Raw genomic sequence first — 11,551 nt, 5'->3', positions numbered from 1 at the left:
GTATTTAGTTACGTAAATAAATACTTTCTTTTTGTTGTACATAAAAAGAAATATTACATATTATAAGCGAATAGTATGATTTTTAATTTATTAATAAAACAAGTTGCAAAAAACAAAGTTACAATTAAAAATAAAGTCTAATATCTTTATAAAGTTTGAAACTTTATAAGAGTCGTTTACAAACATTCCAATACCAAAATAAAGAATTAATTTTCAATGTCATTGACGTAATGTAAACTACTTATATCTTATAATAATCATAATTAAAACATATGTATGAAAACAGCTGTTAAAAATTTTTTTAACGTTAAAGTTTAATGCTAATGATACCCTACAAACAATTTGGTATCATATTAATAGAATTATTAAAAAGAATTACTCTAAAATTTATAAATATTTTTTTCTAAAATCAGACTTATGTCACATGGGACGAAATTAATTAAAATAAACGATTTGAATACATTTTTTCAATTTTTTTAATAAAAAGAATACTTTTTATTCTTTAGATCAATTTCTTAGATTTTTTTTGTCTTCAGTCATTTGACTGGTTTGATGCAGCTCTCCAAGATTCCCTATCTAGTGCTAGTCGTTTCATTTCAGTATACCCTCTACATCCTACATCCCTAACAATTTGTTCTACATATTCCAAACGTGGCCTGCCTACACAATGTTTTCCTTCTACCTGTCCTTCCAATATTAAAGCGACTATTCCAGGATGTCTTAGTATGTGGCATATAAGTCTGTCTCTTCTTTTAACTATATTTTTCCAAATGCTTCTTTCTTCATCTATTTGCCGCCATACCTCTTCATTTGTCACTTAGATACAATTTCTTAGATACAATAATAAATAATAAATAATTTCTTAGAATAATTTATTAAAATTATTTTCTTAGAATAATGAATAATTTCTTTTATGCTTCAATAAGAAATCACTTGATTCTACCTTAAAAGAAAATACGTTTTTCGTTTGACTTCTAATTTAACTTATCGCTTTAAAAAGCAAAAACACTTTTTCCTTTTATCTCTGGTCTAGGCGTTAGGCTTCATTCTGTATTTATTAGTTGTGATATGGACCAAACTGATAACAATTAACTGACCAAACTATAGACAATTAAAGACAATCTTCAAAATTTTCAAAATAATAATGATTTTTCAGAATATAAAAAAAAATATATGACTGTTTTACTTTACCTGTTAAGATTAAATGACTGGACAAAGACAGTTTTCGGTAAAGGTTCATCGGTCATTCTAGCACCTACTAGAACTGCTAAGCTTAGCGTTGCAAACATTATTACCGTATGTCAGGTCGATATAAAAAAATGTGCAACTTTCTCACTGTTAAAACAAACATGTAGTCCTAGTTTTATGAACTATTCATACTTTCATACCGTCATGGCAGGTCTTCATATTCGTAATTTTTAAACTGTAATCTTTCTATTATCTTTGATTTTCATTTACATGTTTTTTTTTTTTTTATACGAGCAGCGATTTAGAACCTCTCTATACTTTAATTAAAACCAAAATTAGTAAAATATAGGATTTCAAAAACGTAAGTGACAATAAATATTAAAGACGATAAATATTAAAGACGTTTTCAATACACCTTTAAATCTTGACTTTTTAAAGTCAGCACGAAGTTTAGTGTTAGGAAGTTATTAGTAGTAACTTTATTTTACGCTGACTTTAAAAGGTCAAAATATAGAAAAGATATAAGAAAATATAATTAATTTACAAAATAATAAATGTGGTACTTTTTCAACAAAAAAAAACCACCAAAAAAATCCACAGTAAACGAGTGACAAGAACATTCATTTCTTTCGCCACGGGTAAGCAAAATTTATTATTTAATCATTTTTAGGGTTGCCATCAAATGTATATTGTTATTATTTGTAAACGACTCTTACTTAAAAAATTATCGGTAGCCATTCCTAAGGTACAAGTAAAAAATTGACTGAAAATTTATCAGTATTAAATGAAAATGTTTTCTTGATCTCATATATAAGATTAGAAATTTAAATCGTATATAAAATTAGAAAATATATTTATCACTGAATTTTACATGGTGAAAATTAAATTTTATATATATTTTATTGTAATTTTTTAATATATAAATAAATATGTAAGAAAAGTAAACAGATTTTTTTTTTTATTAAACCAAATCTACTTAATTTTTTTTGCACTAAAATTAATTATTTTTTGTAAATATAGTTATATAGTAATAATATTCATCGACAAAAATATTAAAGTATAAAATAACCAAAGAAAAATGTTAACAAAAATTTAGTAATATTTTCAAAACATGGCAAAAATTAACAAGGAATGTGATTTATAATACTCTAAGAATGAAAGTGAGAATAAATAACAATATTTACTCAAGGATGTCCGACACTATTTATAGTTAAAAGTATTATATTGAACGAAGGGGTTTATGCCTGGATGAGTTTTTGACGTCGGAATGGTTTATAACCTATTTGTCATCCACACTTTCTACACATACATTTTATATATTCGATAGGTCTGTTTTGTTGTGACAACCAAGTCATATTTACTGAATTTACTTCTTCATTTCAGGTATATGTTTTTTCACTTGAAAATGAAAGCAGTACATGGTTCGAGAGAACTTTTTACACCTACTTAAAGAAAAAAGGAAATGTTTGAAAAATATATACAGTTATTTTTTATATTTATGAAAAAATAAACAACCGTCTTTTGCTAAAATTCTTTCATAATCGAAAGGGCTACGTAATAACATTTAAACACGTGCAAACGTAAAATTACAATTACCACGAAAGTACAAAAATCTCTAGTTCATACAACAAAGAAAAATCTTTTAAATTATGATTTTCTCAATAAAATGGAAGAATTATACGATGCTAATATCAAAAAAGTTTAATTTTTAATTTGTACAATTTATAGGAACACATAAAGTAGGTCGTAATAAGATTATTTGTTCTAAGACAGTCCATTGTACTATGCGTCTTCATTATTTACAGCTATATTTCTGAGATTTTTATAGCTCCGGTTTCCATTTGATCGTCTATAAAATTTAAATATTCCATCATCCCTTCTTTGGACTGTCTAGCACTGTTTTAATCAATCCTTATCTTCATACGTCAAAGCCATTAACTTTGTTATTCTGAATTGTTATAATTAAATTTCTATTTCGTTTTATTCTCCTCGCTACTTCACTTCTTTATAATTCAATATTGCCTGTCATTTTAACTTCCTCCAATCCATGCCGGCATATCACATACCTCCAGTCTTAAAAAATGTTTAGACCTCCAAAATTAAAAAAATTCTGTAATTAGGTGAATTAATTTGAATATGATACACACTCGTTTCCCTTTGCGGCAATTTATTGTAAAATCATCAATAATTACACATTTTTACAGTATGGTACTAGATCTTGCATCCCAGTCATGATTTGATGCTGGCTTCCAGTTAACAACATATCTTGCATAGGTGAATCTGGGATGTAACACAATAACAAAAATTCTATCGCTTCATGTTGACAGAACATGTATACAATCAAGTTCCTAATAAATTAATTTGTACCAGATATAATGAAGTAACTGGAAAATTAATTTTTTCATTTGATACTTCTGTTAACTATTAACCGATTTAGATTTTCTCTGGTTATTTTAGCAGAATGTAAAGACAGTATTTCTATCAGTAAAAAAAACAATTTTTACTTCTTTGTGCCAACTAAAAGAAGTATTGTGATCGCAAAAAAATTTCGGTTTTCAGATTTCAACGGAAATATCCATTTTGACCATCTCTGAATTCATTTTGACTAGTTTCGGCGTGATGTCTGTACGTATGTATGTATCTCCCATAACTCAAAAAGGATTAGCCGTAGGATGTTGAAATTTTGGATTTAGAACTGTTGTTGTAACATCTAGTTTTGCACCTTCCCTTTTGATTGCAATCGATTGGACCCCAAAAGTGTTCAAAAGAGCCCAAAATCAAAAAACAAAAATTGGATTTTGGACTTTTTCTTAACTGCAGTAATAATCTCTCATTGAGATCTTTTCAACGTAATATCATAAGTGTTACTTATTGAGTACTTCTAGAGTTAGAGCCAAATAAAATTTTAATAAATGATATATTTGAATCTTACAAGGGGAAGGCACAGCGGTTCGAATCAGACTTCAACTCCTTTTTTATTTTTGTTTTTTTAATTTAGATATATTGATTTATTAATAATTTTTAACCTCTGATTGTAAAAAAAACTTTTACAATAAACAATAATTCAATAATAATAAAAAAAAATGAAAAAATATCAGCAGCTATTAATGAAATAAAAGTTTATGTACTTTTCATTTGAAAAATAAATGTGTATATGTAATTTAATAGGCATACAAGGAAATCCACATCAGATTTAAAAAAAAATATAAAATATTAATTATTTTATAAACCCCCAATCAAAAATTCTAAAATCTGGTTAAAAAATTGTGTGACTGCGTGTTCTAGCCATTTAGAATTTAAAGTTATACCGGTTAAATACAAAATTGTTTTATTTTGTGTGGTAGTTTGAGTGTTAGGGATTTAAATATAGAGGTAAAAATAATGAAGTGGTTCTTCATTTTGTAACACCAGAACTTGATAAAAATTTTACTGGTATTTCTTTTTTTATTTAAAAAAAATTTCGGAATACAATTAAAAGTAATACTATTGAAGAATAATTCATAAATGTACCAACTTTAATATTTATCAATGTTACAGAATCTTACAGGTTCTGTCGAAGTACGCCTCCTCACTCTATTAGCATTTTTAAACCACTTCATACTTATCAGGTAGAATTTCTACGCATTAAATGCATACCTTCCAAACTTTACCGAGTAATAATTTGTTTTTCTGTTTAACTTATCGAATTATTAGGTAGAGACCAGTTTTAAAATCTGTTTAGGGTTAATAAACCCCGTTTTAATTGTCATTAAAATTGTTTTAAATGTTGAATTTATATAAATTTTCAAATTTTAGTACTTCAATATTTTTTTTGTTGTTGTGGAATTCGTTTATTTAAATCAGTTTCCATATTAAGCTAGTCGTATAACAGACTATCACTTTGACTATTTCCTATTTAATAGGATCATCCAATGATATTATTCGATAAATACAAAAATAATTAATATGAATAAATACAAGAAAAGTACGAAATAATTTGATAGTATCTGAGGGCTCCAGCAGAGTTTTACACGCGCACAGACACTATTCATCGTAGGATTCACCTTTCAAAACAGAATTAATACATCTCGCCACACCAGACTACAGGAATATTAATAAAAATCTGATACGCGAGTAGAATAATATAAAATGACAATGATACATGCATTAGAAGTTAATTATCGATAATATATAGTTAAGAGCAGAATTAAAACACATTTTCACACCGTTAATCAAGTCTTAAATGATACATCAACTTTAAGATAACCGTGGATAAATAATAAACATAAGCAACCGTAAATTTGAATAACCGAAAATCAAATAAAAACAATTATAAGAAGTGGTATCTCCAACAAACCCGATCATCGTTAGGGTCCGTCAAGTACATGGAGCACACGCTTTAAGTAAATTCAAAGCTAGATGATTAATATGATTTTCTAACCTGGAAACATATCTTGAAACTAGGAGTTCAACTTCTTCTCGAACGTATGCAATTCATATTGAATCGTGAATCTCAGTATTCTTCGCGAACCATGGTCTTTTTTTTATGTCCCGTAGTACTTTATTCTGGAATCGTTGAGTGATCACATTGTTGTTACTGGTTGTGCCCCGGAGTTCGATCCCGTAAGTCCATACCGGCTTCAAATACCCTTGTAAAACAAAACCTTGTTAGAAAAAGAAATTTGAAATTCCTTACAAAATATACAGTACATCTTTTTAAATTTAACGTCAAGCAACTTCCTTTTCTCCCTTACATGATCTCTGCAAGTTAAACAGCGGTGAAAGTATAAGCCTAGATACCTTATCTTACTGGGATAAGGTATTCTGACTCCGTTGAAATGAACTTCAGAGCGATCTTCTCTTCTCATCGTGAACTTTTCGTAGCTAGACTTTGCAGGATTTACCTGTATTCTCCATTTAGGCAAACGCTGATGACCTCCAGTACAGATTATAATTTCTCCGAGGCTATCGTCAACCGCGAAGAGATTGGAGTGTCATCTGCATTTGACGTTATAACAATTTGGATTATATAGGTCAGCAGTGTAGACCAGGAATGTAACCGGCCCCGTGGCACTACTGAGTTGTCGAAAAACTTAGACATTTCTTCATTGTTAGTAGTTAACTCGTGAGAAGTGATCATCCAGGTAGCTGCGTTAGATTAAATAATCAGATTGTGGCAGGTACGATTTTAATTTGAAATGAAGACCAGACCGATACTTTTTCAAATGCTTTTACATCCAAAGAACCATTTAATACTTTTTTTCATTTAAATAACTGACGATAACGCTAGTAACTTTATGTGTTTTTCCACTGTTAGTCGGTTATCACGTATACTTCAATCTAAAGAAAAAAGGTTTCGATGAATATTCTTTATTTTTCTAAACGAAGGTGGAAATTGTTTTTATTATTTTATAGGTGAAGAATAGATTATAATTTGGTGATTTTTTTATAATAAGGTAACGAATAAAAGTTTTAGATTTTGAACATATTTGTAAATAATTTATTAAATTATTATAGAATTATTTTGTTATCTATTTTCAAAACAATCAAGCGAAATAAAATAAACGTACCGACGTAAAAGGTAATTCCCAACTTCATCAAGGGAAGAAGGTTTGAATTTTAAGCTCTCTAAATTTCTGATAAGTTTTCAATGTAATGATAAGTATTTTTAGATGATTATTTTGTTTCCATTTAAAAGAAAACATAATCTGTAGTAATATACACAAAGATTCTTGAATAATACAAATATAACCTGATAAAAACAATCGTACTCAAAGATATAAAATAATAATAACATTACAAATCAGTTGATTAAAAAAAATGTTACCTATTCTATGATTAGTGTTTTATTTTAAAATCTGAACGCCTAACAGTATAAAAACTGAGCCGCTAACAAATAGGTTCCGCTAAATAGACATAAAAATCAGGTCACTGTTACACAGAAAAGCAAGATACCTAAATAGAAAGTTTTTAAAAACGGTAGGTATAAGGCCGAAATCAAAGAAAGAGAAGGAAATAGACCGATACAATAAGTGAGAATGTGAGAAACATAAGATGGATGATACACAAAAGAAAGCAGAGTGAGGGTAAACGTATAAGGGAACCGGGGTTGAAACAGAGTGGTGCACCCCAGTTTGAAAACTACACAGGTATTCAACGCAGCGCACACCGTAGGTAAGTCGTTCATTCTCCATTTTATTTAAATATTCATGTACATTTTTTTAATTTTATAATTTACTTGAAAATTAAAAAAAATTTTAAATTTATATTCGGATAATAAATTAAGATAATTATAAGTCATAATTTTTCAACAAAAGGATTTGTGTTGTAGAACACAAATGATCAATTTCAAGATAGAATCATATCTACACAGTAATAACGGCAGGACTTATTAGAATTTATGATTATTTTATATTTTCTTTTCAGTATATTGTAGCCTCGCAACAAAGAAACTATTTAATATTTTCTATATTTAACAAAAATATATGTATACGTGAAAATATAACCGCATCACTATGATCTGTCTATAATTTAATATTATAGACTAAACAAGTCTCAAACAATTTGAAAATAGATTTTATTTAAATCAAACTGGTCGTTTATTAATATTTATTTCGTCAGTAAAAATAACAAGTAATATTTAAAATTATGTGTCTAATAGGAAATAAGGGTTAGAATAGCAATGTAGTAGTTTGAATTTAACGGATAACGGATGAAATTGGTTAATTAATTAATGATTTCTCAGTTAATATAGTTCAATTAGGAAAAATAAATCATTAGTGAGGTACATAACATCCTTGTTTACCGTTAACTACAAAAGTAAGAAACTTCCTGAGCATTCCTATTCATTGGTCATAAATACAAATGAATATCAAGAAATACAAGTCAGAATTGATTAAATCTCCAAAAGTACAAATAATCATGTTTTTTTTTGTATTTGTGTTTATAATTTCTTTTTATTTTATTCTGTTCATAAAACTAAAGAATTGTAATAAACTAAAGTAGTGGGAGGGTAGCTAAAATTGGTTATTAACCTGTAACTGTTTGACTAAAAAATAAATAAATACATAAATAACATGATTTATAATTTTTCATGAAAAAAAAATTGTTATAATTTATTTTAAAAGGAAGTAAACTTTAGCTTTGTAATCGTTAGGTAATAGTGTAAATTCTACTAGATTCTTTTTTCTTTCCTACTTGTTTACGTATGACAGAAGAAAGTGTTGCAATTTATAAAAAAATGACCCCTCCCAAATACACGCCTACACAAACATACAACACACACACATACACGCACACACACACACAGAGAGAGAGAGAGAGAGAGAGAGAGAGAGAGATTAGAAATTTTTGCTTAAAAATATTCCATGTATGGATCTCGTTTATGTATTATTTTTTATTTTAAAATTCAGGAACGGCTTAATCTAAAATGATTTGATTTAGAAAATAAACTATTATAGATTTTGAAAAAATCAAATGAAAAAGTGGAGAAATACTGAGTGCTAGACGAGAGGGATGGATTTAAGAGAAATGACACAGAAAGTAATTCCATTAAATTTTTATTTTTAATATAAGCATCCCAAAGCCCAAAAAAATTAAGTTTAACTATTATTTTTCAATCATCACAATACTGTTATATCATATCACTCCACCCTCTTTCACGGCGGAGTTAAAGTATTTTTACTTTTCAATTGAAAACCATTGGTTCGAATATTCATCGGACTCGTAACAAAAAGTAGAGTGAATGTACTTGGACGAAATTAACAAATGCTTCCAACTCGAAACGAGCAATTTTTCAGTATGAGAACACCGGACCCGAAATATAAATAGGGAACTACTTAGACATTATACATTAAAGGGTAAGGTACACATAATATTAAAGGACATTGAAAATCAAACATAAAAAAAATCAAAAATCAATCGATCATACAAATTTGACACAAAAAACTTCAGACTACGACAATTCTAACAAAGATAATGGTCATTTAACAATTTTTGCAGTTACTTGAAAATGTAGTCTACTGTTTAATAATTACCACCTTGACTTTTTTCAGTACGAGTAAACTACGCGGGGTAAAATAAATAACCACTATTTTGGTTAGAGCTGTCGTTCCCCGATATTTTTACGTCAAAATTATTTTTTTAAGCCCCTTTAAAATGTTTTGCAACTCTATCTTTCCGTTTAAAATTTTGGATTGCCCCGTGACTGTTTACGATGCCATGATGTCATTCCGAAAAATAGATGGTATTGAGATACGAACATCTGCTAAAATTTCATTTTTCTTTAACTGTTAAAAAGTTATTTAAGGGTCGTCCCATACTTTGTTAAAACTCTGTGTACATTGATACGTATGGCTATTTCCTCCTTGCCGAGTTTACGTTGTGTTTACGAACGTACTGTTTCACAGTAAAAAGAGAAAGTAGAAAACAACATTTATACGAGTATGTTGTTTTATTTTATCTGGCCCAATCCTTCTAATGATTTTAACCGTATAAATTACCTGAGATATAAAGATTAATAAAAACTGCTTTTTCTAAGAGTAATGATTTTTTATTGTAAAATCTCTACGATGAACAATGAAGTTTAAACTTGAGCTTAATTTCACCCGTATTAAATTTGGCTAGACTTGCTGGTGTGTAGAACCGGTATAGAATGCAATGGGGAAAACCAGTTCATTCCTGACGTTTTCAAATAAACCTGGCACGGGATGCAATTATTTGTGTTGAAAATTGCCGTGTTATTTTCAACAGTAACTTATGACTAGGAATTCATTTTGATATACATATGAATTTGTTTAACATCATAAATACAAAAATAAACAAAACATTCATAATCGTATTATTCCATTTAAACAGGAATGATGAAAACAAAAACCACGATCGGATTGCGTGTGCAATTCAGTGGAACAGTAGCAAAATTAATTAAATAAAACAGCAACATAAACGATTACGAAAGTTTTACTTATGAATGGTGAGGCTGAAATAATATTTGCAGTGTATTTTGCTCCGTTTTCCTTTATCTCAATACAATTAATAATCTAAAAACGATACTTATTTTTTAAATCTGCAATTATTAGAGTTACGTAATATTTTAACAGTAGTTAATACCTTGCCACTTTAAATTGTGATATATAGCATAATAGTACTGGTTTAGCCTATAAACAGGTTTTAAAATCTGTTATTTCTTTTGGCATTATGAACTTTAATAGATCCGGTAGTTATGTAGACCCTGCATGTTTTACTGCGTGCAGTAGTCTACAATTTAAATCTTCATTATGTTAACGAGGTAATATACATGAAAGCTTATAACGCCTCGAGAAAAGATTTACTAAGTTGAAAATTAAAAAAAACAAATAATTTGAAAAAATAAAAGCAAAAGTAGGTTCCTTTAAAAACTACAGTATTGTGTAGCTATTATTCATAATTTGCAGTATATTTATAAGAGTGTGTAGGTATACAAATGCACACGATAGATGCAGATGTCAAAATAAAAGAAAAACAACTTGGAAAGTGCCCGAGTTGAATACGTTCCTCACGAACCTGTTTGTTTCATACCTAAGCTGTGTACGAGTATAGCATGGTTAATATAATCGCACAATAACTCAAGACAACATCGTCTTCTATGTTTAACTATCTATTAAGCTTCCACAAACAACAAAAGGCGCTACACGCTCATAGGTACTTTAAGGTATGAATCGTTTCATCTATAATTAAGAGATAACTAACATCACTTAAATGTATAATAAGAAACTTTTTTCACAAGAAAATTTCAGAATAAAATTGTTAATTAAAATTCTTAATTTAATAAAATTCTATTTGTATTACCTTTAATTCTTTTCAGATACAGACTTTTACAAACATGTATTCAAAATCAATAAAGCATAAATAAATAAACGGAGGATATTATTATTTGAAAACTATCTAAAAATTATAGTTAATTATAGTTATATTTTCGACACCGATTACTGCAGGTTCACGTACAACGGTTAACTTCTGGCTAATTTTTCAGCTCTCCAATACTTCGTTCATTCACTGTGCCGCTTCCACCTTTCTTCCGTCCAGTTTAGGTTAACTCATTCTTTCTTCTCCTTTTGGATCCCTTTGAATCTAAGACATTTTTCCTAAGCACTCTGACTTTTAAATCCGTCGGGTTTATGTTTGCTGCCCTTAGATATTCTTTAATTTGGTTGAATCGTTCGTCTTGTTTCTTCCATGATTCTATCTAATTCTTAGGATTTCCCTTAACATTCGTCTCTCAGCAAGTTCCAGTTTTTCTATTTTCCTTCGGTTCAGAGCTACGCTTCTGCTGCGTATAAAACGCCTGGTCGGATTACCGTCGTAAAGCGCCTAAGCTTGCCCATCATCGAGATCAGTTTCTTATTGT

Source organism: Lycorma delicatula, chromosome 9 (genome assembly GCF_047948215.1).
Source record: "Lycorma delicatula isolate Av1 chromosome 9, ASM4794821v1, whole genome shotgun sequence".
NCBI lineage: Eukaryota > Metazoa > Arthropoda > Insecta > Hemiptera > Fulgoridae > Lycorma > Lycorma delicatula.
This window is presented reverse-complemented; position numbering follows the sequence as displayed.